The following is a 27,351-nucleotide window of genomic DNA, read 5'->3' as shown; positions in this document are numbered from 1 at the left end:
TACAGATACAGTTCAATTTATGATTGAGCAGAGTGATTCAGAAGTGCTCTGTCTGATCACTTTGGGTAGAGCCAATGATAGTTTGGTGTGTGGTTTGTTGATCCCACTTATTTAGCTGTTTGGTTTCCACCACGACCCATACAGTATATGCGTCCTCAACATAAAATTCAGCATTAGAAGTATGCAAAAGAACATGTAAACAAACCTGATGCATTTTGGAAACTAGTCCTGTGGACCAATGAGACTAAAATAGAACTTTTTGGCTACAATTTTCCAAAGTATGTGTGGAGAGAAAAGGGCACAGAATTTCAATTAAAAAGAAAATCTTGTCCACAATTAGGTACGGGGGTGGACCAATCATGCTTTGGGGTTGTGTTGCAGCCAATAGCACACGGAACATTTCACAAGTAAAGGGAAGAATGGATTCAATGAAATTTCAACAAATTCTTGGAGCAAACATAACACCATCTGTTAAATAGCTGACGATGAAAAGAAAATGGCTTCTACAAATGGATATGATCCTAAACAAACATCAAAATCCACAATATACTACTTCAAAAGGTCGAACTTGAAGGTTTTACAATGGCCCTCACAGTCTCCTGACCTGAACATCATTGAAAATATGTGGCTAGACCTCAAAATAGCAGTGCTATGACCCAGGAATCTCACAGAACTGGACGAATTTTCCAAGGAAGCAGAAATAAGAAGCCAATGCCCATCGTAGGACGGAATATCGCAATTCCAGGGCGTAGGCGAGGGATAACCACTAGACATCAGAGTGCACTGTGAGGCTGATGGGAGGCAACAGGAAAACAAATGAAGACCGGTGGCCGAGTTTTCTTACAGGCACCACATGCCCCGAAGGCTGAAAGAACATATTATTATAAATGATTTCAGAAGAACAAGACAGCAGATATGAGGCATACAGGTATGATTATTTAAAATATCCTAATACCTGTATGCTCATATTAATTACTTAGTTACAACCAAGGGGATGACAAATTCCCTTTAAGTGTCTCGTTCGTTTAATTGGGCTTACAGAAATCCATGCATTGGTTGAGGAAACTAGGCCATTCATACAAATTGGTATAAAAATGAAAATAAACCCTTAGGGCATATTGAGGTCCTACAGAACCTAGAAGATTTGGCCCTTCCATGTATCACAAATGCTTTTCTGTTGGAGGAATAGCGAAATTTAAGTCCCACCTATAAACTCCCACCTATAAACTCATGATCCTCACTATGATATACAACCAAAGCCAAAGTACCCACTTTTTGACATAGTTTACATTAATTCACCTGTTTTTGTTTCCAAATTTGGTGAGATTGTGTCTGTAACTTGGGACAGTTGGCAGGTTAGCAAATCTATGGCTTTCTGCTGCTTTGTCTAGAGGAACTTGGGGTCAAATAAAGGCTTTAAAGGGTTTGGTAGCTTTAGGAGGAACTTGATCTTCCCTCTAAGGATGGAGTCTTATTAGAAAGGTAATACCTATAAGTCAATGTCCAAGATCCACTGGTGGGCACAGGCAGAAGGGGGGCCCTTGTGCAAGAACAACATATGGACCCTTTGCAGTCAAATAGCTGATCATAATGCACACTTCCACATTTTTTGGAGATATAAATGGTCCACCGTAGGCTGGTTTCACACTTGCGTTTTGATCTGCAGCGTTTGTAAAAAAAAACCGCATGTGGTGAAAAAACGCATGTAAACGCGTGCAAATGCTGCGTTTTTTAGACCCATGCATTTTTGCATGCAGTAAAAAAACGCGGCGTTTTGATGCGTTTACATGCATTTTTTTCCTGCGTTTGCGTTTTTGAAACGCATGCTGAGAAGTGTGTGACAGCTGCCAATCATCAAAATCAACTAGAAAATCCACTATTAATAGAATTAGCTAGGGTTAGGGTTAGGGTTAGGATCCCTAGGGTTAGGGGTAGGGTGTTATGATCCTAGTGGTAGAGGATCTCAGGAGTTCCAGCTAAGTCCGCAAACACAAGAACCAGCTCATAGGGAAGTGGTAACTTGGCTGACCGCATATCTGATCCTAGCACAACAACTAGAAGTAGCCGGGGAATGTACCTACGTTGATTCTAGACGTCTCGCACCAGCCGGAGAACTAACTAACCCTTTCAGAGAAAATAAGACCTCACTTGCCTCCAGAGAAAAGACCCCAAAGTTATTATACAAGCCCCCAACAAATAATAACGGTGAGGTAAGAAGAAAAGACAAACGTAAGAATGAACTAGATTTAGCAAAGAGAGGCCCACTAATTAATAGCAGAAAATAGGAAGAGGACTTATGCGGTCAGCAAAAAACCCTATAAAAATATCCACGCTGAAGATCCAAGAACCCCCGCACCGACTAACGGTGTGGGGGGAGAATATCAGCCCCCTAGAGCTTCCAGCAAAAACAGAAATCACATTTTGAACAAGCTGGAACAAAATAAGAGCAAATGCAAAAGGACAAAAATAAGAAAGCAGAACTTAGCTTATCTTGCAAAACTCAGGGACCAGGAGTCAGGAGGAAAACAGACATAGACTGATTACATCGATTCCAGGCACTAGACTGAGTTTCCAGGAAGTCTAAATAGGAACACCCAAGGCCTAACGAACCAGGTGGGTACCAACCTTGGGAAGGATAATCCAAGTGCCATACCGCTAGTGACCACAAGAGGGAGCCAACAAATATAGTTCAAAACAGTAGGGTTAGGGTTTGGATCCCTAGGGTTAGGGGTGGCTTTTTATTAGAAGAGTGTCCTGGTCACCAGGTCACTGATAAGCCACCCCCCACCATCAAGGTGATAAAGGGATCCAAACCCAAACCCTAACCCTACCCCTAACCCTAGGGATCCAAACCCTAACCCTAACCCTACCACTAACCCTAACCCTAACCCTAGGGATCCTAGGGATCCATAGGGATTGGCTATTATGTTGACCTGGAGACCAGGACATTCTTCTAATAAAAAGCTTTGTTCAATGTGGACACCCCAAGATATACGGTATTGCTATAGAGTGCTAAAAATATAAACTCGGAGAGTATTCACTGTCATATTGTTAGGGTTAGGGTTAGGGGTAGGGTTAAGGTTAGGGTTTGGATCCCTAGGGTTAGGGTTAGGGGTAGGGTTAGGGTTAGGGTTTGGATCCCTAGGGTTAGGGTTAGGGGTAGGGTTAGGGTTAGGGTTTGGATCCCTAGGGTTAGGGTTAGGGTTAGGGTTAGGATCCCTTTATCACCCTGATGGTGGGGGGAGGCTTATCAGGGTGTATTCTTGTTTTTTTCTATAAAAATGCATGCGTTTAAAACGCAAGCAAACGCATGTATGCAAAAACGCATGCGTTTCCATAGACAATGTATTTTTTGCCGCAAATCAAACGCAAATGAACGCATGCGTTTTTTTGCGCAAAAAAAGCCTCTGAAAATTACTACATGTTGCATTTCTGCAAAAGAGCGCATGCAGCAAAAAAACATGTTAAACATAGGGAAAAAAACTCATGCGTTTTTTTCGGTAAAAACGCTGCAGATCAAAACGCAAGTGTGAAACCAGCCTTACCTCTTAGGCCTCAGTGCGGCTGCATAGGTTGCACAAATGATATGTCTGCCCCTGCCGAGACCCTTCAAGGTGGTACTATTGCAGTTCGTCCTTCAAGGAGAAACTTTTAGAAAAAGTTTTTTTTCTACTCCTAGACTCTGCAGTAACAGCCCTGGATTTACAGATGTATGCTGATTTACTATTACATTCTGTTCAGGGTCTGATTATAGAACGACTTTTACATTCCATAAACTTTGTGAAGTTCTTACATCATCCACTGAAGTTCTTTGATTAGGGAGAAACCCAGGTACGGAAGTGCAGTTGATAAGTTCGCTGACTTGCCACAACAAGCGAGAAAATCTTCTTTGATGACACTTGGCACTTAATAAGTTAACCTGCTTCTCATATTACTCCTTCCTCTATAAATAATCAGAATCCAGACACAATCCACCCCCGGTCTAACGTATCTTGTGGTTTACTTATTAAATGTCAGTTTTCTATGAATCAGATCATGTCGTTTAATCAAAGGTTTACTGATTTACTACTACTATGTTTTCATAGTATTTTTTTCAGTGTTTTTGCTCATTGCTAAATGGTTAATAATGGCATACAATCATAGTATAATTCATGGCATATGCTCCCAGTGTAAGCACTGGCAACTACTTTTTCCAGCATACTCTGGAGCTCTGGAAATATTGTAAAATCCCTTATTAATTTTGTCATTGGAGTGAAAAGTGTTTTTTGAGTTTTAATTTCATTGCCAACAAGAAAAGACATATCTCCACAACATGCTGGAATCTTCTGTATAAGTAATTGCCAAAATCAGAAATATTCTTTTAGCAGATGGGTATCATTTCCTCAATTAAATCATCTTCACTATTGGGGCACAATGAAGGTTTTTCTGATATTTGGAAATTATGTCTTCTTTTCTACTAAAAGCACCACCTATCTTTTCCAAAAGTTGTGTTTTATATGGCAACTTAGTCTCATGTAATTGATTAGCCTATGAATAATAAGTGGAACTGTTGCATAGGACTGCTAGTAGTTCCCTGTACAGATGGGTAGCCAAAGTGCCCCTAAGCAGGTAAAAACAGTAAAGTGACAACAGTGCTGAATGGATGGGTGGTGAATCCATAGGTCGGATCCCCACCAATCATAAAGTGATGGAACATCCTTGCGAGATTGGAATACCTCTTTAACACTATTTTGACTAGTGTTCTGAAAAGGGCTCAAAAATGTTCAAGTTACACCATGCACATTAAATAGCAATTTGCCAAATGATCATTTCAAGGACAGCTATATTTTATGACTCCCCATCTATAGGATGCACCACAGTGACTTACCTTCCCACTGAACAAAAGGATAGGTCAATTGAAATACATCTGCTTGATCCTTATGTTCCTTCACATGATCTGTTGGGGGCAATCAGAAGGTCCATATATGAATTAGATGGTTGGTCAATCTAGCTAAAATTGATGGGCTTGGCCAACTTTTTTCTAATCTATGTGGGGAACGTAAGGCAAGATTCACTCTCTCCAGGACTGCCCTGGATGCTCACGGAAAAATGGCCGATGTCTTTGACTCCCAAGAAAGTAGGCAGCTTTCTTGGTGTTAACAAAGCCTCCCCAAACCTCCTAAAAAGGTTTCTTATGCAATGCATTAGGATGATTCATCATCAGACAGACCCCTGGCATCAAGTGCACATTTGGGTGGTGAGAAACAGAGCAAGAATGAAATTTGGTCTCCTACAAGACCTTTTCAAAAAGTATTGTGTAAGGTCTATCAAGAACAATAACTATGAAAATGTTGGGTCATTTGGAAGAACGTACATTATTTTCACCCAAGGACTATTTTTCTAGGACAATTTGCAAACTGTAAAAAGCAAAGCCATGAAAAAAGCTTCACGTTCTTATTTTACATGATGGTCTATAGAACATGTTGTTCTCTTCCAGTGGCTCTTCAGATAAACTTTTCTTGCGAAAGGTTGTAGAAAACAAAAATTGCCATCCTAGAATTGATGTTTACACTACTGGTGAGTTGAAGTCTGAAGTCATATAAGTAACCAACAGCTTGATATTCCCATGATCCCCTTAATGCTCAAATTTTCTGTCGGTCTCTACTTTCTCATCCCTCATAAATAATAAAATAACTGCTCAGCTGAACACTTGCCACAGCGAACACCCATCAAAACCAATGATTAACTGCAGTGCTCACATTATGTGGACATCATTTTTAGTGGGTGAATGTGACGGTATCTGAACAAGAATGGTGGGAGATTGGTAAAAGTAGTATGTTTTTGTTTTGTTTTTTTCGTTTTTTGTACCCCCAAATTGTCAAATTGGATAATCCTTTTAAGGTTTCCATAACCAACAGATGAAAAACTGTGAAAACGCCACTGTACTGAAGTGTCCTTAATCTCCCGAGATAGAAAATGTCTGGAAAAAGAAGTATCAGGCTTGTTAGATTTTAAAGGAGTTTTGATTTCTAAAGCAGTCTAGCAGAGTCTTATTCCCATCTTCCCAGACTCGTGGGCATTTGAAAAATTATCTCTTTTTTTTTTTTTTTGTCTAGAAATGTTCTTTGTGTCATGGAGTTTGAGAAACCTCTTTATCGCATGAGTCAGTACAGGAAGTTCTTGAAAATGTTGGATTAAAGCAAAAGCATAAAATCCCCTCGTCTTGCCATCCAATATGTCCGGTACAATCCTCGAATTTCCTGCCTGTAGTGTCTGTGCACTAAGATAGTTCTTACCCATAATAGCACAGTTCAAAGAGAAATGAATCTGCCAAACTGCTGAAATTCCCAAAAGCTATCAGATAAAGTAATGATATGAAGTGCATTTTAATTGCTCTTGCCAATGTTTGGTTAGCTGGTGTCTTACCAGAAGGGCTTCTTGCCATCTGTATTATGACTGGAGCAGCAGATTTTATACCGAGGAGTGTTCACTAGTCGGTATAGTAAAACACAATTCCCAATGATATTTCTGCTTCTCATTGCTGCCTCTTACTGATCTCGTTGGTGAAATAAAATGCAAAACCTCTAAGTGTACAGTACGTGCTCTCTAGGCTGTCTTCCTTTTGGGCAAGGATTACATTTGCTGTCTGTAGCCAAAGAAGAGTGGCTTGCTTGTTTAGCTCTGATACCCAGCACATAGACAGAGCGGTTCCCAATGAAGTTGTTGCCATTAGCCAATGCCTTTCTTCACCTGGTGCAAATATTCTTTATACTATCCTAGCTCACAGCCTTGCATGAGGAGCTTCTTGGTGCCCCCAACTGTCAACCAGCACCTTTGGTTACATGTTGCCCCTGGTTGATTGCCTAAAAGTTTTGACTTGAATCACAGGTAAAATGTTTTTGAATTTTATAAGGCCAATCTGTGGTTAGAGATTATGTTTTCTTAGTAAGAGTGTATCTTAAAATCCAAAATGTTCCAATGTCTTAAAGGGTTATTCTCAATATTCTGAAGAACCTACAGAAATTCTGAGAATGGGGCTCTGAAATAGTAACATAATTATTAAGTTTGAAGGAAGACTTTAAGTCCATCTAGTTCAACCCATAGCCTAACCTAACATGCCCTAACATGTTGATCCAGAGGAAGGCAAATAAAACCCATGTGGCAAAGAGTAAGCTCCACATTGGGGAAAAAAATTCCTTCCCGACTCCACATACGGCAATCAGACTAGATCCCTGGATCAACGCCCTATCAAGGAATCTAGTATATATAACCTGTAACATCATGCTTTTCAAGAAAGGCTTCCAGTCCTCTCTTAAATTTTAGTAATGAATCACTCATTACAACATCATATGGCAGAGAGTTCCATAGTCTCACTGCTCTTACAGTAAAGAATCCGCTGATTCTATCTATCCATATAGATACCATACACTGCCTCCCTTTGTTCATAAATCCATCTCTTAACATACTTATTTGTACCCGTTCGATTCTATAGCGTATCCTACCAACTCACATGACATATGCACTGCAGAAGATACCTATGCCTTCATAGCTGCAAAACCACTTACCCATCCCTATACAAAAAATGCCCTCACTCTCAAATATTGAGGAGAAATTGCTCTAGCCCCGCCACCTGGGCATAGTGCAATAAGTAATTTTGAGATACACTGAATGAAGGGTATGTTGCAATAACTATATATCTGGCATGTACTTGTTTGGGGGTCGGAGAAAAAACCTCTATTGGTTGATCCCAGGACTTCTATCAAGTGTTTTTTGATTGTACTGCACCGCCCTCACTTTCTTTTTCTTTATTTATTTTTTGTTATGGTCTAACTGATACTCGGGGTCCGTAATAACCTTTCACTAGTAGTAGTCCCATAGGCACCTCCCCATGCAGTGTCCCTGTGTACCTAAGGGATTTATTAGGGCCACCAGGGTAAGCCGCCGAGGAGCGGGGGCGCCATATTGTGTTCAAGAGGGTGCCAACCTCCGCTGGTAGGCAGGGATGTCTCTTAGGGACTAATTAGGGTGTAAAAAGCATTAGAGTAGGATCGCACGATAGTACTGTCAGACCATAAAAGATTGTTAACACATTGGTGATTTGTACCTAGCATTGACCTGTTTTGGTACGTTTATGTTTTCTTAGGGTCTTGGTATATAGCCATTGCATGTTTTGGACTATATTCTTAGTATTAAGGATAAGACTCTGTAGCAAGGGACTCCTAGGGTTGGCAGGGCCAGCCGTCATGGAGCAGGGGCGCCATTTTTGCGTCCACGAGGGTGCCAACCTCCACAGAGGCAGGGTAAAAGAAGGGAGAAGTAGGGTGATAGTATCTCTTTATGCCCCCACCATCCTACATTTAAATGTCTGGCTAGGTTTGATAGACTCACATTCTATTTAAGTTGTTGGGTGTTGTGTATGCTTTTAAAGCCTTTTTTGTCTATGTTGTTCAATAATTTGATTAATAAACTTTGTATTTGTATGACATTAGTTTTTTCATTAGTTTTCATGTTGATACTAATCCCAATTATCTGATAGAATTTTTTCTTATTGGCTTTTTCCTCATCCTCATCCACCATTTCACCCAGACTATTTTTAAGGGGGCCAACACTATCATTTTTTAGTTTCTTACTATTTACGTAGTTAAAGAATATTTTGGGATTATTATTACTCTCTCTGGCAATGAGTCTCTCTGTCTCAATTTTTGCTGCCTTGATTTGCTTTTTACAGAATTTATTTAATTTTTTGTATTTATTTAATGCCTCCTCACTACCTACTTCCTTTAATTCTCTAAATGCTTTCTTTTTGTCACTTATTGCGCCCCTTACAGCTCTATTTAGCCATATTGGTTTCCTCCTATTTCTAGTATGTTTATTTCCATACGGTATATACTGTGCACAGGTCCTATCCAGGATGCTAATAAACGTCTCCCATTTTCTTTGTGTATTTTTATGTCTCAGGATTTTGTCCCAGTTAATTGCACCAAGATCCTCTCATCCGTTGGAAATTTGCCCTCCTGAAGTTTAGTGTCCTTGTAACCCCTCTACTACACATCTTATTAAAGGATACATGAAAACTTATTATTTTGTGATCACTATTCCCCATGTGACCCCCAACCCTTATATTTGTATGCGGTCTGGCCTGTTGGTTAATATTAGGTCTAGCAGTGCCCCCCTTCTTGTTGGGTCCTGAACCAGTTGTGAAAGGTAATTGTCTCTCTTAGTTGTCAAAAACCGATTACCTTTGCTGGAACTGCAGGTTTCTGTTCCCCAATCTATTTCAGGGTAGTTGAAGTCCCCCATAATAATGACTTCTCCTTGAGTCGCAGCTTCATCTATTGGCTTTACGAGGATATTCTCCATTGCTTCCATTATTTTTGGAGATTTATAACAAACCCCTATCAGTAATTTATTATTCTTTCCCCCTCCCCTTATCTCCACCCACAGGGACTCTACATTTTCATTAGATTCACCTATCTTATCACGCAGGATGGGTTTTAAGGACGATTTTACATACAGACACACCCCACCCCCTCGCTTATCTGTACGGTCATTTCTGAACAGGCTATAGCCCTGCAAGTTAACAGCCCAGTCATGGCTCTCATCCATCCATGTTTCAGACATCCTCACCATGTCATAATTATGCTCCAACAACATTAGTTCTAATTCCTCCCTTTTGTTGGCGAGGCTTCTGGCATTAGTATACATGCACTTTATGTATCTCTCTGTACCTCTATTCTTTCTTAAATTATTAACTGATCTAACCCCACCCCCCATGCCATCGCCACCCACCCCCAACTTCCTTATGTGTCCAGGTCTCTATCTGCCCTATCTTCCCCTCCTATAAAATGAATACCCTCCCCCATCCCTAGTTTAAACCCTCCTCCGATTGGTATGAAATTGTGGCAGTGAATTTTACTGACTTAGAGACTGTGCATCTCCTGTACATAGTGAGCTGTGCTGCTGCTTTTGATAAAGATCTGCTGTCACACTGCTCCTGGCTGTATAAAGTAGCTTTGTTCATTCCCTTTCTTCTCTCAGTAGATGATAGCAGCAGAAAAGTAATTGGGATGATGTTATTCATGGCAGATCAAAGTGTTGGGAGGTAGGAAAGCATCCAAGTCTTCCAGGAATGCATATCCTACCGGTTGTCCTGTTTCGGAGTGTAAATAAGTAGGAAAGGACACACACAGCAGTTTGCATGGAAAGGGGATGAACAGCACTGACTATTTTTCAGCGAAGAGAGATGTGAGAACGCCTGGTGATACTCAAAGGAAAGAACAGGGAAAAATCACGCAGCTCAATTTCAACAAGGCTATGCTGTTGCAAAAGAACTAGCGAAGGTGGAATCATCCTGGGCACATACACCTCATATTCAGCATGTTCAAAGCAACCAAGTCTGAAATTAGTATCAAAGTATAATCTGTTTATCAAGGAGTAGGGAAATTAATAAAAAAATAGAGCCTGTAACTTTAAATTAAAACACTAATATGTGTATACAAAAAAATCCCCTTTTTCCATATCAAAGTTGTCTAGACTTTATGAGTTGTCCTGGATTTATGTTCCATACTAGGATGTAGAATGTAGGATATTGAGTGCCTGTATTAAACTTTACTTGAAAGAAACCCTAATTAATCCTATTTGCTAAGTCAGTGTTTCATCCACCCTGGCCGAGCTCCACTTCAAATATACTCAAGGCTCTGGTCTGTGGGCGTTTCTTATCCTAGAGAAATCTTTCCATTTCTCATTATTGCTGACTTTCAGGAAGAACATGAAGGGTTGCTGATGGTTCCTCTACACATTGCTTCAAGCATTATTTGTATCGGAGTCTACAGGGAACCGGCCATATGTTTATCAGCTCCAGCCTTGGACAAAATGAGCTTCTCTTCCAGCAATAACAAAATGCTGAGGTTTTTGTTAATTGTGTAATATTGTCACATATAAAAAGATCAAGCAAATACAGATGATTTTTCAGATATAGCTTAGCTGAGTTTATCATTTGTTACAATGGAGTATGTGGGTTTTACATTGGACCACAGATGATCTTAATGAGTTCATTCTACTTAGTAAGTCATCACTCTACCATTAAAGACATTTTTCATGAAAATTCAGCTCTACTACAAATGTACTTAAAATCAATCATCGACAATAAGACATTCTTCACTTAAGGACAAAAACTATGCACAAGTTTTCTCCAAAAAGATAGAGGATCTTCAACAAATCACTCCCTGAGTCACCAATAAGGAAAGCCACAAGAGTCAGAGAACAATTGCCTCCTTTTATTGAGTCTTAGGAAGAGTTTGTCTTCCCCCTGGCTTCCACCGGCTTGCCACCCCAGTGTCCACCACGATCCTCGATGGAGTTCTGATCTCTCACTAAAGGGAATAACTTATGAACACACTCACACCCCTTGGACTTGGAAAAGATAGATGTTGCACCAAGATGAATCCTTGATCAGACTTTTAAAAAAAATCCTAATACTAGTCCAACTAGAAGACTAGGAAAGTAGAGGAGAATGTACTCAAGCGTGAGAAAGTGAAGTGCATAGAAGGTAAGCTATTAATCTTCTCCCAGCTAAGGACATCTCATACGTCATTGCATGGTGGGACCTCAGCAGCTAAGGACATATGACATACTGTAAGTCCTAGCTACTAATGGCCATACCCCATTTTGGGTTGCAGCTACAGCAGCAATTTAGGGCTCATTTTAAAGTTAGGGTCGCACAACCATATTTTCTCTCATGTGGGAAAATTGGTCCAATAATACTAATCACACTCTGATCAACCAACCACTAACCATGAGTGGAGAAAAAGTTTTGGCGCTATCATTCATAAGATATTAGTGATTGCGCGCCCTTTGGGCATACGCGGTGATGACGGACCATGCAGTGGGGTGTACCCACGCACCAGACTGGCATATGTGCAGACTAATAGCAAGCATAAATACCTGGTGTACCTCTCCTGCCACTCCTACCTTGTGTAAGAAAAAGCTAATACTGTTTGGGTAGAGCTATCTGATATCCCTTTCCATGAAGAAATTGAACAGGTAGAGCTATCCCATAGCCCTATTCCTAAAGGAAATGAACGGGTAGAGCTATCCGATAGCGCTATTCCTCAATGTTCATGAGCGTAAGCTATTTTACATGGTTGAGCGCACTTGGGATCTGCCCCCAAGGCCCTGTCCATGCCCAATGTTTGGTCCGTAGACCACGGCTAGGAGTTAGTCCCGCTTTTGTGTACAATTTTTTTTTGGCTTTTACAATTGTTAAAAAGCTTAATAAAAGACTTCTTTGTACACACAGTTGACAGTAAACCATTTGTCAACGTTAGGAATAAGTTTACCTTGCTTCTGTGTCTCAAATATTTTGACCCTTATTTGTTGGCTTTTCCTTCCCCTGGAGAAAACCACATATAACTGCCGGTGTGAAAACACTGGGAGAGGCAAATAAATTCCTGCAATATCCAAGGACTGTCCCTGAGATTTATTGATGGTCATTGCAAAAGCCAACATGCCAGGAAATTAATGCCGTCGCATCCGGACTGGCAAGTTTTTATCTTTGGAAATCAGGTCAACTCTTGGAATATGAACTGTCTGACCCTTTACTTTTCCATTTAAAGCAGTGTTTCACAAACTCCAGTCCTCATGGCCCCACGGGTCATGTTTTCAGGATTTCCATAGTGTTGCACAGGTGAGGCAATTCCTGATGCCTTGATGATACTTTCACTACTTGCGCAATACTAAGGAAATCCTGAAAACATGACCCGTGGGGCCCGTGAGGACTGGAGTTTGGGAAACACTGATTTAAAGCAACGACATGAATAACTTTTGCTTTTAAGCTTTTCACATAAAGCCTTGTGCTATTACAAAAGCCACGCTTTCTGTTAAGATTATGCAGGAGCATAGCTACAGCTCCTGGTTTCAGCTTTAGTTCATGAGGAGGCATCCCAGTGGGATTTAAAGATTTAAGGAACTCTACAGGGTAATCTGTGAGAATCACACCCTCCTATTCCGCAATTGTGTCGACGGAGCGATATGTTGAGTGTTCACCTTGAACTTGACTAAGAATTTTGTCGTTCGAGGCGTGAACGTCATCATTCAATGGCGTAAGAATTGCTTTATTGGCAATTACTTCTACCGTTGCATCGGTAATCTCAATTGAGTCATCAAAAATAGCTGTAATTAAATCACCCTCTTCAATAAAAGAATTCGGGATTTCAATTATGTCTTCTGGTAGACCATATACATTTGACAATTCTCCATTGCCAAGTTTCAGTAACCATGAGTTGTACTCAACCTCGTTCTGAGACATTCTCATATTCTGTTATAACTGGAACCATGAATACTGATTCCAGGATTTTGAGTATTTAATGGTGGACTGTACAATTTGGGCTCTTTTTCCACCTTCCACTATTGGTAGGGTTTAACAAAAGTCACCACCGTTTATGAAAACTTTTCCACCAAATTGCCTTTTTTTTCCACATAGTGTCGTCTGGCTGTGATGTATCATTGACTGCTTGCATAATTGCATCGAAAGCTGATTTCTGAGCTTCATTAAACATAGCTTTCAATTGCTCAGCCTCCTGCTTTATTACAGCATAATTCAGTTGGTCCAGTATTTCATCTGGAACATTTACTGGAGTTGGCATTAATATCACGAAGAGCCAGTTGCTCAGCAATTTCTGGAATATACCACCTGGTGTAATCCTCCATAAATTCAGTTTTATATTTTTGCCATAATGCCAATGGTTTAGCTGGTTCCCCATATACACAAATTATAGCAAATAATTTGCGAAGTTGGTAGGGCATTTGGAAAGCAATTGCATCCGTTATACCGTCTTCCCATTGGGAATCGTCTTCCAAAAGATGAAGATCAATGCACGCATGTTTATACGTGTCATGTACGACTCCATTGACAGTCCTTAAGTCAGCATAAGACTTTGCTCTTCTTATGTAAAGTAAAAGGAGTCTTAGGTAATACAGCTCACCATCTGCTGAAGAGACTGTATACATTCGGGAAATTGTTTTCCCAAATTGAGCCCGTCATTTTTTCCATCCTTCTAGTACAGCTTTTCTATCCCAGACATAGTGTTCAGGGATTTCACTGTACAAAAACTGATGGGCGGAATTCCGTGTCAACTCCGTTTAGCTCAAAATAAGCCTGCAGAGTTGAGGCTTTTGAGTCTGAAATAACCATATCCACATTACCATCTTTGAAAAACACTTGCTGCATGTTTTCAAGGTGAACAGCAAGCCTTTTAATGGTATGTGAGGCATCATGCATTTTATTTTTTCTGATTTTCCACATGCCCTCAGGGGCGCTTATATACCGAGAATCTAGGTACATGGCTGGTTCATTCCAGTTTAATGTATCAAACTTGATATTGGCACAATCATGTCCTTTGTATACATATTTGAAAATATATTTAACACTTTTTATTGAAGCACATATCTCAACATTGATATGGCAATTGTACTTGAGTAATAAATAAGGGTTGTATGGAACTACCCATCTATAGTCGATTTCTCCCGTTCCTCGTCTGGTTTTGCCAGTATTGCGTTGACGGTACTGTGGATAACCATCAACATTGGGGTTTGTCTCTGTATTAAATTCCTTTGGGAATTTTTTTTGCGCATTGACCATCTGTCATGCATATAGCACCAGGTTGATCTTCGCCACATGGGCCATGAATCATGTGCTTCATCACTGCCTCATGTAGTTTTGGATTTGCTGTCTCATTTGGGATTTCAGCAGAGACCAATTCATCAATTATTTCTTTGTCCCTTGCTTTATCTTCCTCTCCGAGGATTAAGAGCATGTGAGTGTGTGGTAGTCCATGCTTTTGAAACATCTACTACATTAGCCCTTGGTGTAATGCAGCATTATGGATGTGATCCATAACGCTGGTATAACTGTCGACGCGTAATGCCTTTTGATTTTGTTTTATATATTCGATCCTGTCGGATTCAATTTTGACGTAACTGTCAAAGATAAATTGTTGTGTTAACTTCCCAGCATTTAAAAGGGCAAGCCTGTATGCATAGTACTGCAACAGCGTGATTTTTTTTCTTGTCAATCTTGATCCACTGGTATGGATGGTAGATGAATGTCACCAACTCCTTGATGTTGCACACTTAGGGTAATTAGAGTTGTAAAATTTATTGTCCATCCACTGTCCCCATATGGGAATAGAAGTGGATATGTCATTGCATCACACTTTCTGTGAAGAAAGCTGATTTGAACAGTTTGGTTCTCATGTTTGAGGTGAACTCTGATATCCCTATTAAATTGGGGTTCACCCATTGCATTTTGATAAATTATAGCTACTTCATTGCACCTTGGTGCATTGTAGCGCCTCTGGTCACCATTGTAGTCATTTATAATTGACATTGTTATTTCGAGTGGATCGCGATTTTCTAATTCAGCAATCCTCTTTTCCTCTATTTCAAATGCCCTCATCATTGTGAAGGTTCTTGGGAATGGGTTAGTTGCTTTCATTTTCTCTCCAAAAGATGACAGCAGTGCTGGGAGGCATGTTTTATTTGCTTGACTTCTTGTACTTAATGCTTCTTCACTGTTCAAGATATAAATCTGGGCAAACTTGGGAGTACTACCCACAGCGGGATGCAATGGGGCTGTTCTGTGGTAAAGTTGTCCATGAATTTGAAAAAAGTATGGACCATGCCCAGGAGGTGGCGCTTCTTGTGCTCCCATTGATGCCAAAGCAAGCAAGCTATTGTATTGCCTTATATTAGCCATACAGTTATTGGAATGCTGATGTTCTCCTTTCATCAACTTGACTAATGGATCATCCAAACGAATGGGACGTAATTGGATGCACCCTCTCTTGCAGCAGGAAGGGAATGTTTTGTCCTGCGCCATTTCGTCTTTGAAATTTTTAGATTGGCAGAACTGACATCGAAATGTCAGTTCACCAGCATAGTGCTCTTCAATACGTGTCTCATCAATTTGATTGAGAAGTCCTCTAGCAGCAAATGTAACTTTCCGTCGTCGAGTGGCTTTGCATTTTGGACTCGTATTCTATCTTGTTCTCTTTTTTGTGAAATATGTGTATCACTTTGTGCACTACGTGTTGATCATTGTCATGCAGCATTAGATGCTCTACGTGATTCAGTTACTTCATTCTTTTCTCTTGCTCTGGCCGCCCTCTGTTGGGCTGCATCAGCAGTTCTTCGACAATTTTGTTCATCTTCTGTTTCATTATGACACAGGTTATGCATCCGTATGCGATTTGCTTCTCTACGTGCAGCAGCGAGCTCAATTTGATCCATCTTTGCAATGTTGCCTCAGTGTTGCCTCACAGGCTAACATTAAAAAAAAAGCCTTAACTCGATACCAGGGAGAGCTCCTCTCCTTAGGTATCCATGGTTACACCCAACTGTGGATAACTCATTGTGCACAGACACACGGACATGTCCAAATTAGGTATATTGATGTTAAATTCTTCCTTTTACTCCAGCCAGTGTAAAGGAAGAGAGAAGAGGCTGAGGGAGAGCTGACTGGCTGCAGGGACAGAAGAGAGATGATATATGATCTCCACTTGTCCATGTGTAACACAGGATTTTATGTATCAAACTTTAAAAAAAAGAATAGAAAAATAAAAAAAGACAAAAAATGTAATAAACCATTTTTTAAAAAGTCCTTTATTATTAAAAAAAAAAGAAAATTATTTGGCATCCTTGCATCTCTAATAATCCGAAATATAAAACTAGCTTGTCACTCAACTTTCCTGGTGAACGCCATATAAAAAATAAGTATTGCCGGAATAGTTACATTTTTGCCACTTTGCATAAAAAAATGAATAAACGTCCATAAAAAAGGCAAAAGCCTCAATTCTACCAACTAAAATGATAGTTTGTCCCACTCGAAACAAGCCCTCATACACCCCCATGTTCAAAAAAAAATTTTTTTTAAAGTTGCGACTCGGAGAAAATGGCAAAGCAGTAAAATATTTTAAGAACAGGGATTTTATTGTGAAAAAGTAATAAAGTGTAAAGAAACTATACATATTTGGTATCATCACATCCATCACTTCCAAAGCAATAAAATCAGCATGATATGTGTCCCACCCAGTGATCACAAAAAAAAAAAGGCCGAATCTCTGTTTTTATGTCATTTTGTCAAAAAGTGTTTTAAAAAGGACATATACCCCAAATGGTACCAATAAAAACTACTACTCGCTCTTCAAAAAAGAAACTGCATTGAAGGGGTTGTCTGATCAAAACCGGTAAATCTGCAGACTTATGAAACCCCTAAGTGCACAATGTGTGCGGTGGGGATTCGTCGGTTTCAGACCCAAGAACTGGAGGGTATGTATGAGTTATACATACTCCTGGCCAGTGGGAGTGGCCTTGCTTTCAAAACACTTGCATGGAGCAAGACCATGCCATCGAGTCCGCCATGCCCACTAGCCGACCTCGTTAATAGTCAGGGCACAGCTTTGGCTCAATACAAGTGTATGAAGCGAGACCATGCCCACTGGCAAGGTAAATGTATACCCTTTGTTCCTGGGTCTGAAATCGGTGAATCCCTACAGCGCACAGTGCATGTGCTGGGGGATTCATAAGAGTGACTTCAGACTTGGCATTGACAGGACAATCCCTTTAACAGAAAAATAAAAAATTTAATTTTCCTAGAACCTGGTGACACAAATATATAGTTTTTTTACAAAGTATTTTTAATGTGCAAAAACACACAAAGCTACATAAAATAATATACCTCAATTGTAGCATCCTGTTAAGTGGGTCACTTATGTGGGTCACTTATTCCACACAGTCAATGTACAAAAAATAAATCATAATTAGGAAAAGAAAATTGCAATTTTAACTTTTTGCCATCTGCTGAACATAAATTTTGTCAAGACAGATTTGGGGTCAAAATGGTCACTAGTACCGCACTTCTTTTTATATCCCTAACAAGAGGCATATAAGGCCTTTAAATGCTTATTAAATCCATACCTTTCTTGTAGAAAACCGTTTTTCCATTTAGAAAAATAAAGCTTTAATACTTTAGGCTCATGAGCTGCAAGTACAGTGGGGTGGGCACTGCACTTTCCTGCCTTTCTCCATATTCCCCACCCACTGTCCTCCTCCTGTCTGTGATTGACAGGTTGCTCTTGTTTCAATAACCAGCCTGTTCTGCCGTATAATTTGCACAACTGCTGTCATTGCCTGGTTGTGCCTCCTCAGAGGGTGCAGCACATGCGCAGGCTGATAGTCCAGCTATCGCAGAGTCATCAGGACCTTACCTTCACAGACCACTCCTGCCATCGATTCAGCAGCTTACATTGACGTCACATGTGTAATTCCCCAAAGTTGCAGTGTATGTGCCTTTAAGTTGTAGCAGTGTTATCAGCTACCTCATTAGGTTTGCACAATATTCACATTTCCTTTGCAGATAATGTACCTTGTAATTCAGTACATAGAAGTGGTTTATAGATGCATAAAGTTATGTACTGTGAAGAGCGGAACAAAAATGGTTACCTCAATGAACCAAAACGAATTTGTGATCAATATTGACCTGTCCATTCAAGGACATTTTAGCTATAGTGTGAAATCCTATTTTTTGTTTGTGAAACTGCCACTTAGGCGAAACTGTACTGTTTTGTTTGTTGTGAAACTATCACATAGCCGAAACTGTTTTTTTGTCTTCTCTTTTTCTCTTTTTGTTTAAACAAGCAAAACTTGTATAACCACTGAAACTACCTGTACAACTATATAAAGAGGGGATAGCACCTTGAAGGCAGGCGTGCTTCAGAGACTTCCCAGTGATATACTATACAAAACGTGTCTTGTGTATTATTTCTGGTGATTCCCCACTTCCAAAGGCTGCTCCGACTGAGTGTGGTCCCGACATTTCCTGGCGCCTGAACAGGGACCCGAGGTCTGTGTACTCCTTCAAGAACACCGGCAGAATACGAACGAAAAGAGAATCTGGGATAATGGACGGCAGATGAATAAAAACCTGGCCAGGTAAGAGACACTGTTAGATCTCTTATATCTGCCCTGCACTGTCCGTAAGATTTTCTGTGTCGTGTCCTTTAGCGGGTAGTGTTGTGAATTCGGTTTGTGGGCTCCCCCGGTGGTCTGTTATGGTAGTGTCTCTTATGTGCCTTCCTCCATCTCTGATTACCTGTCGCCACCCTCTAGGGGAGTTTCCTATTTAAGGCTGCTTGGCTGTTAGTCATATGCCGGCCATCAATGTGCTGGTAGCATTCTGTTGCATTCACCTGCTTCAAGTCCCAGTTCAGCTAAGTTGAATTTTTGTTTCTTGTTTTGCTATTTTTGTCCAGCTATCTGCAATGTGACCTTTCAGTGCTGGAAGCTCTTGTGGACAGAAAATTACTACTCCAGTGGCATGAGTTGTCACTGGAGTTTAAAGTAGTTTCTGGATGGTGTTTTTGAATAGTGTTTTTAGGTTGACCGTGAAGTAACACTTTCCTGTCCTTCTGCTATCTAGTAAGCGGACCTCACTGTGCTAAATCTGCTGTTCATCCTACGTATGTCATTTCCTCTGAACTCACCGTCAATATCTGTGGGGGCCTACTATCATCTTTTGGGGTTCCTCACTGGAGGTAAGGCAGGCCTGTATATTCCTCTTATAGGGGTAGTTAGATCTCCGGCTGGCGCGTGGTGTCTAGGGCATCGTAGGTACATCCCCCGGCTACTGTAAGTGTTGGGTCAGGTTCAGGTCACGGTCGACCTTAGTTTCCATCACCCGAGAGCTAGTCCGTTTTGTATTTTTATTCCCCTGGTCATTGGGGTAACCATAACAGTTTGGCCGGCCGGTAAAAAATCTATGTGTTAAAATATGCACTAAAGCAGGAAGGAGGAGAAAAGGTTTTTTTTTTCTGTGTTTGAAAGTGCACCTTAGTTTGCTCATTTGTATTCCTTGCTTAAACTGCAGTCTTCAGCCTTTTTTTTTCTCCTCTCCTCTTAACCTCTGAATGCTTGGGTTACACCCATTTGAATCATGGATTCACAGAGTTTAGTTGCAGGTTTGAATAACCTTGCGACAAAAGTACAGAACCTACAAGATTTTGTTATACGTGCTCCAATGTCTGAACCTAAGATTCCTCTGCCTGAATACTTTACCGGAGACAGATCCCGGTTTTTGAGTTTCAGGGAAAATTGCAAATTGTTTTTGTCTCTGAGATCTCACTCTGCTGGTGATCATACTCAACAAGTTAAAATTGTTATCTCTCTACTGCGCGGCGACCCACAAAGTTGGGCATTTGCATTATCGCCAGGGGATCCTGCGTTGTTAAATGTAGATGCGTTTTTTCAGGCTTTGGGGTTGCTTTATGAAGAGCCTAATTTGGAGATTTTGGCTGAGAAAGCCTTGATAGCTCTTTCCCAAGGGCAAGATGAAGCTGAGATATACTGCCAGAAATTCCGTAAATGGTCGGTGCTTACTAGATGGAATGAGTGCGCTTTAGCAGCTAATTTCAGAGAAGGTCTCTCTGATGCCGTGAAGGATGTCATGGTGGGGTTCCCTGTGCCTACAGGTCTGAATGATGCCATGAAATTGGCTATCCAGATTGATCGGCGTTTGCGGGAGCGCAAATCTGTGCACCATATGGCGGGGTCTTCTGAGGAAAAATCTGTGCACCATATGGCGGTATCTTCTGAGCAAAAACCTGTGCACCATATGGCGGTGTCTTCTGAGCAAAGACCTGTGCACCATTTGGCGGTGACCTCTGAAAAGGCATTAGAGCATATGCAATGCGATCGTGTTTTGTCTAGAGGCGAACGTCAAAATTACAGGCGCAAAAATGGATTGTGCTTCTACTGTGGAGATCCAGCTCATGTTATATCAGCATGCTCTAAACGTATAAATAAGCTTGATAAAAAGGTTGATAAATCTTTTTCTACAGGTACCTTGCAGTCAAAATTTATTTTGTCCGTGACATTGATTTGTACCTTATCATCTGTTACTGTGAATGCTTATGTGGATTCTGGCGCCGCTCTGAGTCTCATGGATTGGTCCTTTGCCAAGCGTTGTGGGTTTGATTTGGAGCCGTTGGAAGTTTCTATTCCCCTGAAGGGTATTGATTCTACACCTCTGGCTAGCAATAAACCACAATATTGGACACAAGTGACTATGCGTCTTACCCCAGACCATCAGGAGATTATTCGTTTCCTTGTATTATATAACCTACATGATGTCTTGGTGCTTGGATTACCATGGTTACAGATTCATAATCCCGTCTTGGACTGGAAATCTATGTCTGTGTTGAGCTGGGGATGTCGGGGTATTCATGGGGATGCACCTTTGGTTCCTATTTCTTCATCTACTCCCTCTGAGATCCCAGCATTTCTGTCAGATTTTTATGATGTCTTTCAAGAGCCTAAAGTTGATTCTCTCCCTCCCCACAGAGAGTGTGACTGCGCTATTGAATTGATCCCCGGTAGTAAGTTTCCTAAGGGTCGCTTGTTTAATTTGTCTGTGCCCGAACATACTGCTATGCGGGAGTATATCAGAGAATCCTTGGAAAAGGGTCATATTCGCCCCTCGTTGTCTCCACTAGGGGCAGGATTTTTCTTTGTAGGTAAAAAGGATGGTTCATTGAGACCTTGTATCGACTATCGACTTTTGAATAAGATTACAGTTAAATACCAGTACCCGTTACCTTTACTGACTGATCTGTTTGCTCGCATAAAGGGGGCTAAGTGGTTCACTAAGATCGATCTACGTGGTGCGTATAATTTGGTGCGGATTAAGCAGGGGGATGAGTGGAAGACCGCATTTAATACGCCTGAAGGCCATTTTGAGTATTTGGTAATGCCTTTCGGTCTCGCAAATGCCCCTTCCGTTTTTCAGTCCTTTATGCACGATATTTTCCGTGAATATCTGGATAAGTTTATGATTGTGTATTTGGATGATATTCTTGTTTTTTCGGAGGACTGGGAATCTCACGTTCAACAGGTCAGGAGAGTTTTTCAGGTTTTGCGAGCTAATTCTCTTTTTGTAAAGGGCTCAAAGTGTAGTTTTGGAGTTCAGAGAATTTCCTTTTTGGGATATATTTTTTCCCCTTCATCTATGGAGATGGACCCTGTCAAGGTCCAAGCTATTTGTGATTGGATGCAACCTACTTCTTTGAAGAGTCTGCAAAAGTTCTTGGGTTTTGCTAATTTCTATCGCCGATTTATAGCGGGTTTTTCTGCCATTGCTAAACCTTTGACTGATTTGACCAAAAAGGGTGCTGATGTTGCTAATTGGTCCTCTGCGGCTGTGGAGGCCTTTCAAGAGCTTAAGCGCCGCTTTTCTTCCGCTCCTGTGTTGCGCCAACCTGATGTGTTACTTCCGTTCCAGGTTGAGGTGGATGCTTCAGAGATCGGAGCAGGTGCAGTTTTGTCGCAGAAAGATCCTGACTGCTCAGTAATGAGACCATGTGCGTTTTTCTCCCGAAAGTTTTCGCCCGCTGAGCGAAATTATGATGTGGGAAATCGGGAACTTCTGGCCATGAAGTGGGCGTTTGAGGAGTGGCGTCATTGGCTTGAGGGTGCTAGACACCAGGTGGTGGTCCTCACTGACCACAAGAATCTAATTTATCTTGAGTCGGCCAGGCGTCTGAATCCTAGACAGGCGCGCTGGTCGTTGTTTTTCTCCCGATTTAACTTTGTGGTGTCATATCTGACTGGGTCCAAGAATGTGAAGGCGGATGCCCTCTCTAGGAGTTTTGAGCCTGACTCGCCTGGTGATTCCGAACCTACCGGCATCCTGAAGGATGGGGTGATATTGTCAGCTGTCTCCCCAGACCTGCGGAGTTCTTTGCAGGAGTTTCAGGTGGATAGGCCTGATCGCTGTCCGCCTGGTAGACTGTTTGTCCCTGATGATTGGACCAGTAGAGTTATCTCGGAGGTTCATTCTTCCGCGTTGACAGGTCATCCTGGAATTTTTGGCACCAGGGATTTGGTGTCTAGGTCCTTCTGGTGGCCTTCTTTGTCTCGAGATGTGCGCATGTTTGTGCAGTCTTGTGATGTTTGTGCTCGGGCCAAGCCCTGCTGTTCTAGGGCCAGTGGGTTGTTGTTGCCCTTGCCTATTCCTAAGAGGCCTTGGACGCACATCTCTATGGACTTTATTTCTGACCTTCCGGTTTCTCGTAGGATGTCTGTCATCTGGGTGATTTGTGACCGTTTTTCTAAGATGGTTCATTTGGTACCTTTACCCAAATTGCCCTCCTCCTCTGAGTTGGTTCCTCTATTTTTTCAGAATGTGGTGCGTTTGCATGGTATTCCTGAGAATATAGTGTCTGACAGGGGTACTCAGTTTGTGTCTAGATTTTGGCGGACGTTCTGTGCCAGGATGGGTATCGATTTGTCTTTTTCGTCTGCATTCCATCCTCAGACTAATGGCCAGACTGAGCGTACTAATCAGACCTTGGAGACTTACTTGAGGTGTTTTGTGTCCGCTGATCAGGATGATTGGCTTGACTTTTTGCCGTTGGCAGAGTTTGCCCTTAACAATCGGGCCAGTTCTGCCACTTTGGTTTCTCCATTTTTTTGTAATTCAGGGTTTCACCCTCGGTTTTCGTCCGGTCAATTGGAGTCTTCGGATTGTCCTGGAGTGGATGCTCTGGTTGATAGGATGCATCGGATTTGGGGACAGGTTGTGGACAATCTGAAGTTGTCCCAGGAGAAGACTCAACAGTTCACTAATCGTCATCGGCGTATTGGTCCTCGTCTTTGTGTTGGGGACCTGGTGTGGCTGTCTTCTCGATTTGTTCCTATGAAGGTCTCGTCTCCTAAGTTTAAGCCTCGGTTTATCGGCCCTTATAGGATCCTGGAGGTTCTTAATCCTGTGTCCTTTCGTTTGGACCTCCCAGCATCTTTTAATATCCATAATGTTTTCCATCGGTCATTATTGCGGAGGTATGAGGTACCGGTTGTTCCTTCTGCTGATCCACCTGCTCCTGTGTTGGTTGAGGGTGAATTGGAGTATGTGGTGGAAAAGATCTTGGACTCCCGTGTTTCCAGACGGAGACTTCAGTATCTGGTTAAGTGGAAAGGTTATGGCCAGGAGGATAATTCTTGGGTGACAGCATCCGATGTTCATGCTCCCGATTTGGTTCGTGCATTTCATAGTGCTCATCCAGATCGCCCTGGTGGTTCTGGTGAGGGTTCGGTGCCCCCTCCTTAAGGGGGGGGTACTGTTGTGAATTCGGTTTGTGGGCTCCCCCGGTGGTCTGTTATGGTAGTGTCTCTTATGTGCCTTCCTCCATCTCTGATTACCTGTCGCCACCCTCTAGGGGAGTTTCCTATTTAAGGCTGCTTGGCTGTTAGTCATATGCCGGCCATCAATGTGCTGGTAGCATTCTGTTGCATTCACCTGCTTCAAGTCCCAGTTCAGCTAAGTTGAATTTTTGTTTCTTGTTTTGCTATTTTTGTCCAGCTATCTGCAATGTGACCTTTCAGTGCTGGAAGCTCTTGTGGACAGAAAATTACTACTCCAGTGGCATGAGTTGTCACTGGAGTTTAAAGTAGTTTCTGGATGGTGTTTTTGAATAGTGTTTTTAGGTTGACCGTGAAGTAACACTTTCCTGTCCTTCTGCTATCTAGTAAGCGGACCTCACTGTGCTAAATCTGCTGTTCATCCTACGTATGTCATTTCCTCTGAACTCACCGTCAATATCTGTGGGGGCCTACTATCATCTTTTGGGGTTCCTCACTGGAGGTAAGGCAGGCCTGTATATTCCTCTTATAGGGGTAGTTAGATCTCCGGCTGGCGCGTGGTGTCTAGGGCATCGTAGGTACATCCCCCGGCTACTGTAAGTGTTGGGTCAGGTTCAGGTCACGGTCGACCTTAGTTTCCATCACCCGAGAGCTAGTCCGTTTTGTATTTTTATTCCCCTGGTCATTGGGGTAACCATAACAGGGTAGTTCTAGTAGAGGAGGATACCTATAGCTCGGGTTCTTGAACTACTTAGGAATTGACCACCTCACGGAGTACGGCATTGAATGAGAGTGAATGTGAATAGAAGGTGTGTGGAAGTTGGGAATAGCCCTATAAGCCGCCCAGGGTGTTGAAACAGAAGAAGTGACTGTCCCACTGGGCAACGTGGTTGCGTCCTTTCGGGGAGACCTCCGCGCCTATGTTCAATCTCTGATCCTGTCTTTGACGAAAACCTGGTGACGGATAAGTGTATGATAGTATGAGCCCAGGACAGATAAATTAGCCTGGGACAAGATACGTTGTATTTTGATCCTCTGTCTGGTTGCATTTGTGTTGTTTGCTATAGGTGTAGGAATCAGGATTTTCTTACATCAACACGGTACGCAGAAGCCGTTAAACATCCTAGCTCCTTAGGAAGAAGGTAACGAGGTATTCTCATACCCAAACGCCACCTAGGGCAAGAAAAGAAAAAAAAGCTCAGGATAAGAAAATGGGGAATAAGCAAACAAAGTCGGAACCAGAAGAATTAGATATCTATACTATCATAAAGGAGAGAAGTGGTGAAGATGCCACTAAGGGGCTGAGAAAGATTTTTTGTAAGTTTGGAGTTACTAAGGCAGAAGCCTTTAGTAGAAAAAAATGGGAAGGAATTCAGGAAAAAAAAAAAAGGCATAATCAGAGACAAGAAATGGATAGATCAGATCCAAGCGTTGATTGATGTCTCTAGGGTAGCAGAAAAAGAGGGATGGACATATAATCAACAGAATAAAAAGTGGTGTATTAGACCCGCAGGCTATGGAGAAAAACAAAATGTGGAATATAAGAACACCCCACCCCCATACCTTAACCCACATGCCCCATCTTTTCTCCAAACACCACCTCAAAGTTTAGCCGGACCAGGAGGATGGGTATGTCCGCACTGTGGACAACAAAATCCAGACTGGAGAAATGATTGCCTAGCCTGTGGTACACCTAGACATGGCGCTGTACTTGCCCCTGTTAGGGTAGTACCAAGACCCTTTAGGGAACCTGGTGCTGACGTAGTAATGGGAACTAGATATCACCAAACTCGACAATATTTCCCTTGGTCCCCCGCTGAAGGCATGTCTCTCTTGCATAACGCACCAGATCCCACCCAGTGTCCAGTTAGATTTGCACAATATATACAGCAAATTATGCAGACTCACGCTGGAGTTTGGGCAGATGGAGAAGAATTATGTAGAATGAAAATGACTCCTGGACTCTTCCAGGAGCTATTAGCAAATCTACAGGTACATAGGCCCCAGGCAGGAGATGGTGCCTTACAAACGATAGAATCAGGTACGCAATTTGTAGATCACTTAATGGTTTTCATGAGGGAAAAACAGAGGCAGAGAGGAACAACGGGAGTGGTGGCTCAGAAATCTGGACAATCAGTAGACGAATATTATCTAAGTGTAGAAAATAATTTCAGAGATGAAGGCATGGATCTAACCGCTTCAGGAATGATGAGGTTAGTTACAAAAACCTTTATAGATGGATTGTCTCCAAAAGTGAAGGAAAAGCTTAAGGCCGCAACCCCTGATTGGAGAACCTTGGAAGACCCACACCTGGCTAGACAGAAAGCTGTAGGGATAGAAATGGACTTAAGAGAAAATTCTAAGCCAGTAAGAATTGCACAGGCTAATACTGGCTCTGCTAATCAAAAGTTTACTTGTCATTACTATAAGAAGCCAGGACATTTCCAAAGGGAATGTAGGAAGAGAAAAGCAGATATAGATTCAGGAACCTTTGTACCCAAAAATAGGATAAATAACCCAGCGCCTGATCAAACAGACAGCTCAGAATGACTGAAGGTTATGCAGGTCTCACTTCCTTCTAGAAGACCAATAATACAAGTTGAGGTTGAGGGCAAAAATGTACCTTTTCTGATAGATACGGGAGCAACATCCTCCATTTTAAATCAAGACTTTTTACCATATCCTGACAATATATCCTCAAAGGTAACATATGCAGAAGGGTATGATGGTAAAATTCAGGCGTTGCCCTTTACAAAACCTTTAAATGTGAGCTTTGGCCCTAAAACCTTTGTATCCAAATTTTTATTTGCTAAAGGTGCACCTACCTGCTTGCTGGGTACTGATGTCTTAAGTAAAATGCACGCAAACATCCATTTTAGAGAAAATGGCACAGTTATGCTGACCATCCCTGAAGATGCAGAAACTCTGGAACAATATGTTAGAATACAGGCAATGGAGGATTTTCCCGAAATTTACACTCAACAAGCAAAAATTGACTTGTCTCGGGTTCCTGACAGCCTATGGGCAAAAGGAGACACTGATGTAGGATTCTTATCAGTAGCTCCTATACTGTTAGAAACTGCCCCGCGAACCATTTTACCTCAGCTTAGGCAATACCCCATCAGCGCCCAGCAAGAACTGGCGATTTCTCAACAAATTCAGGATTATGTGTTACAAGGTGTT

The 27,351-nt window shown here is 41.7% G+C and overlaps 1 long non-coding RNA gene across 2 annotated transcripts in view; it reads right to left on the bottom strand.

Annotated features, from left to right (window-relative positions):
- Window positions 1-27,351, bottom strand: part of LOC143769253 (uncharacterized) — a 125,320-nt gene that overhangs the window by 39,674 nt on the left and 58,295 nt on the right. For both annotated transcript variants that reach the window (XR_013214302.1, XR_013214303.1), the window contains exon 3: window positions 4,868-4,936. This is a non-coding gene — a long non-coding RNA (uncharacterized LOC143769253). The remainder of the gene's footprint in view (window positions 1-4,867; window positions 4,937-27,351) is intronic.

The sequence above is a fragment of the Ranitomeya variabilis genome, chromosome 4, assembly GCF_051348905.1.
Source record: "Ranitomeya variabilis isolate aRanVar5 chromosome 4, aRanVar5.hap1, whole genome shotgun sequence".
In the NCBI taxonomy this organism is placed as follows: domain Eukaryota; kingdom Metazoa; phylum Chordata; class Amphibia; order Anura; family Dendrobatidae; genus Ranitomeya; species Ranitomeya variabilis.
This window is presented reverse-complemented; position numbering and strand designations above follow the sequence as displayed.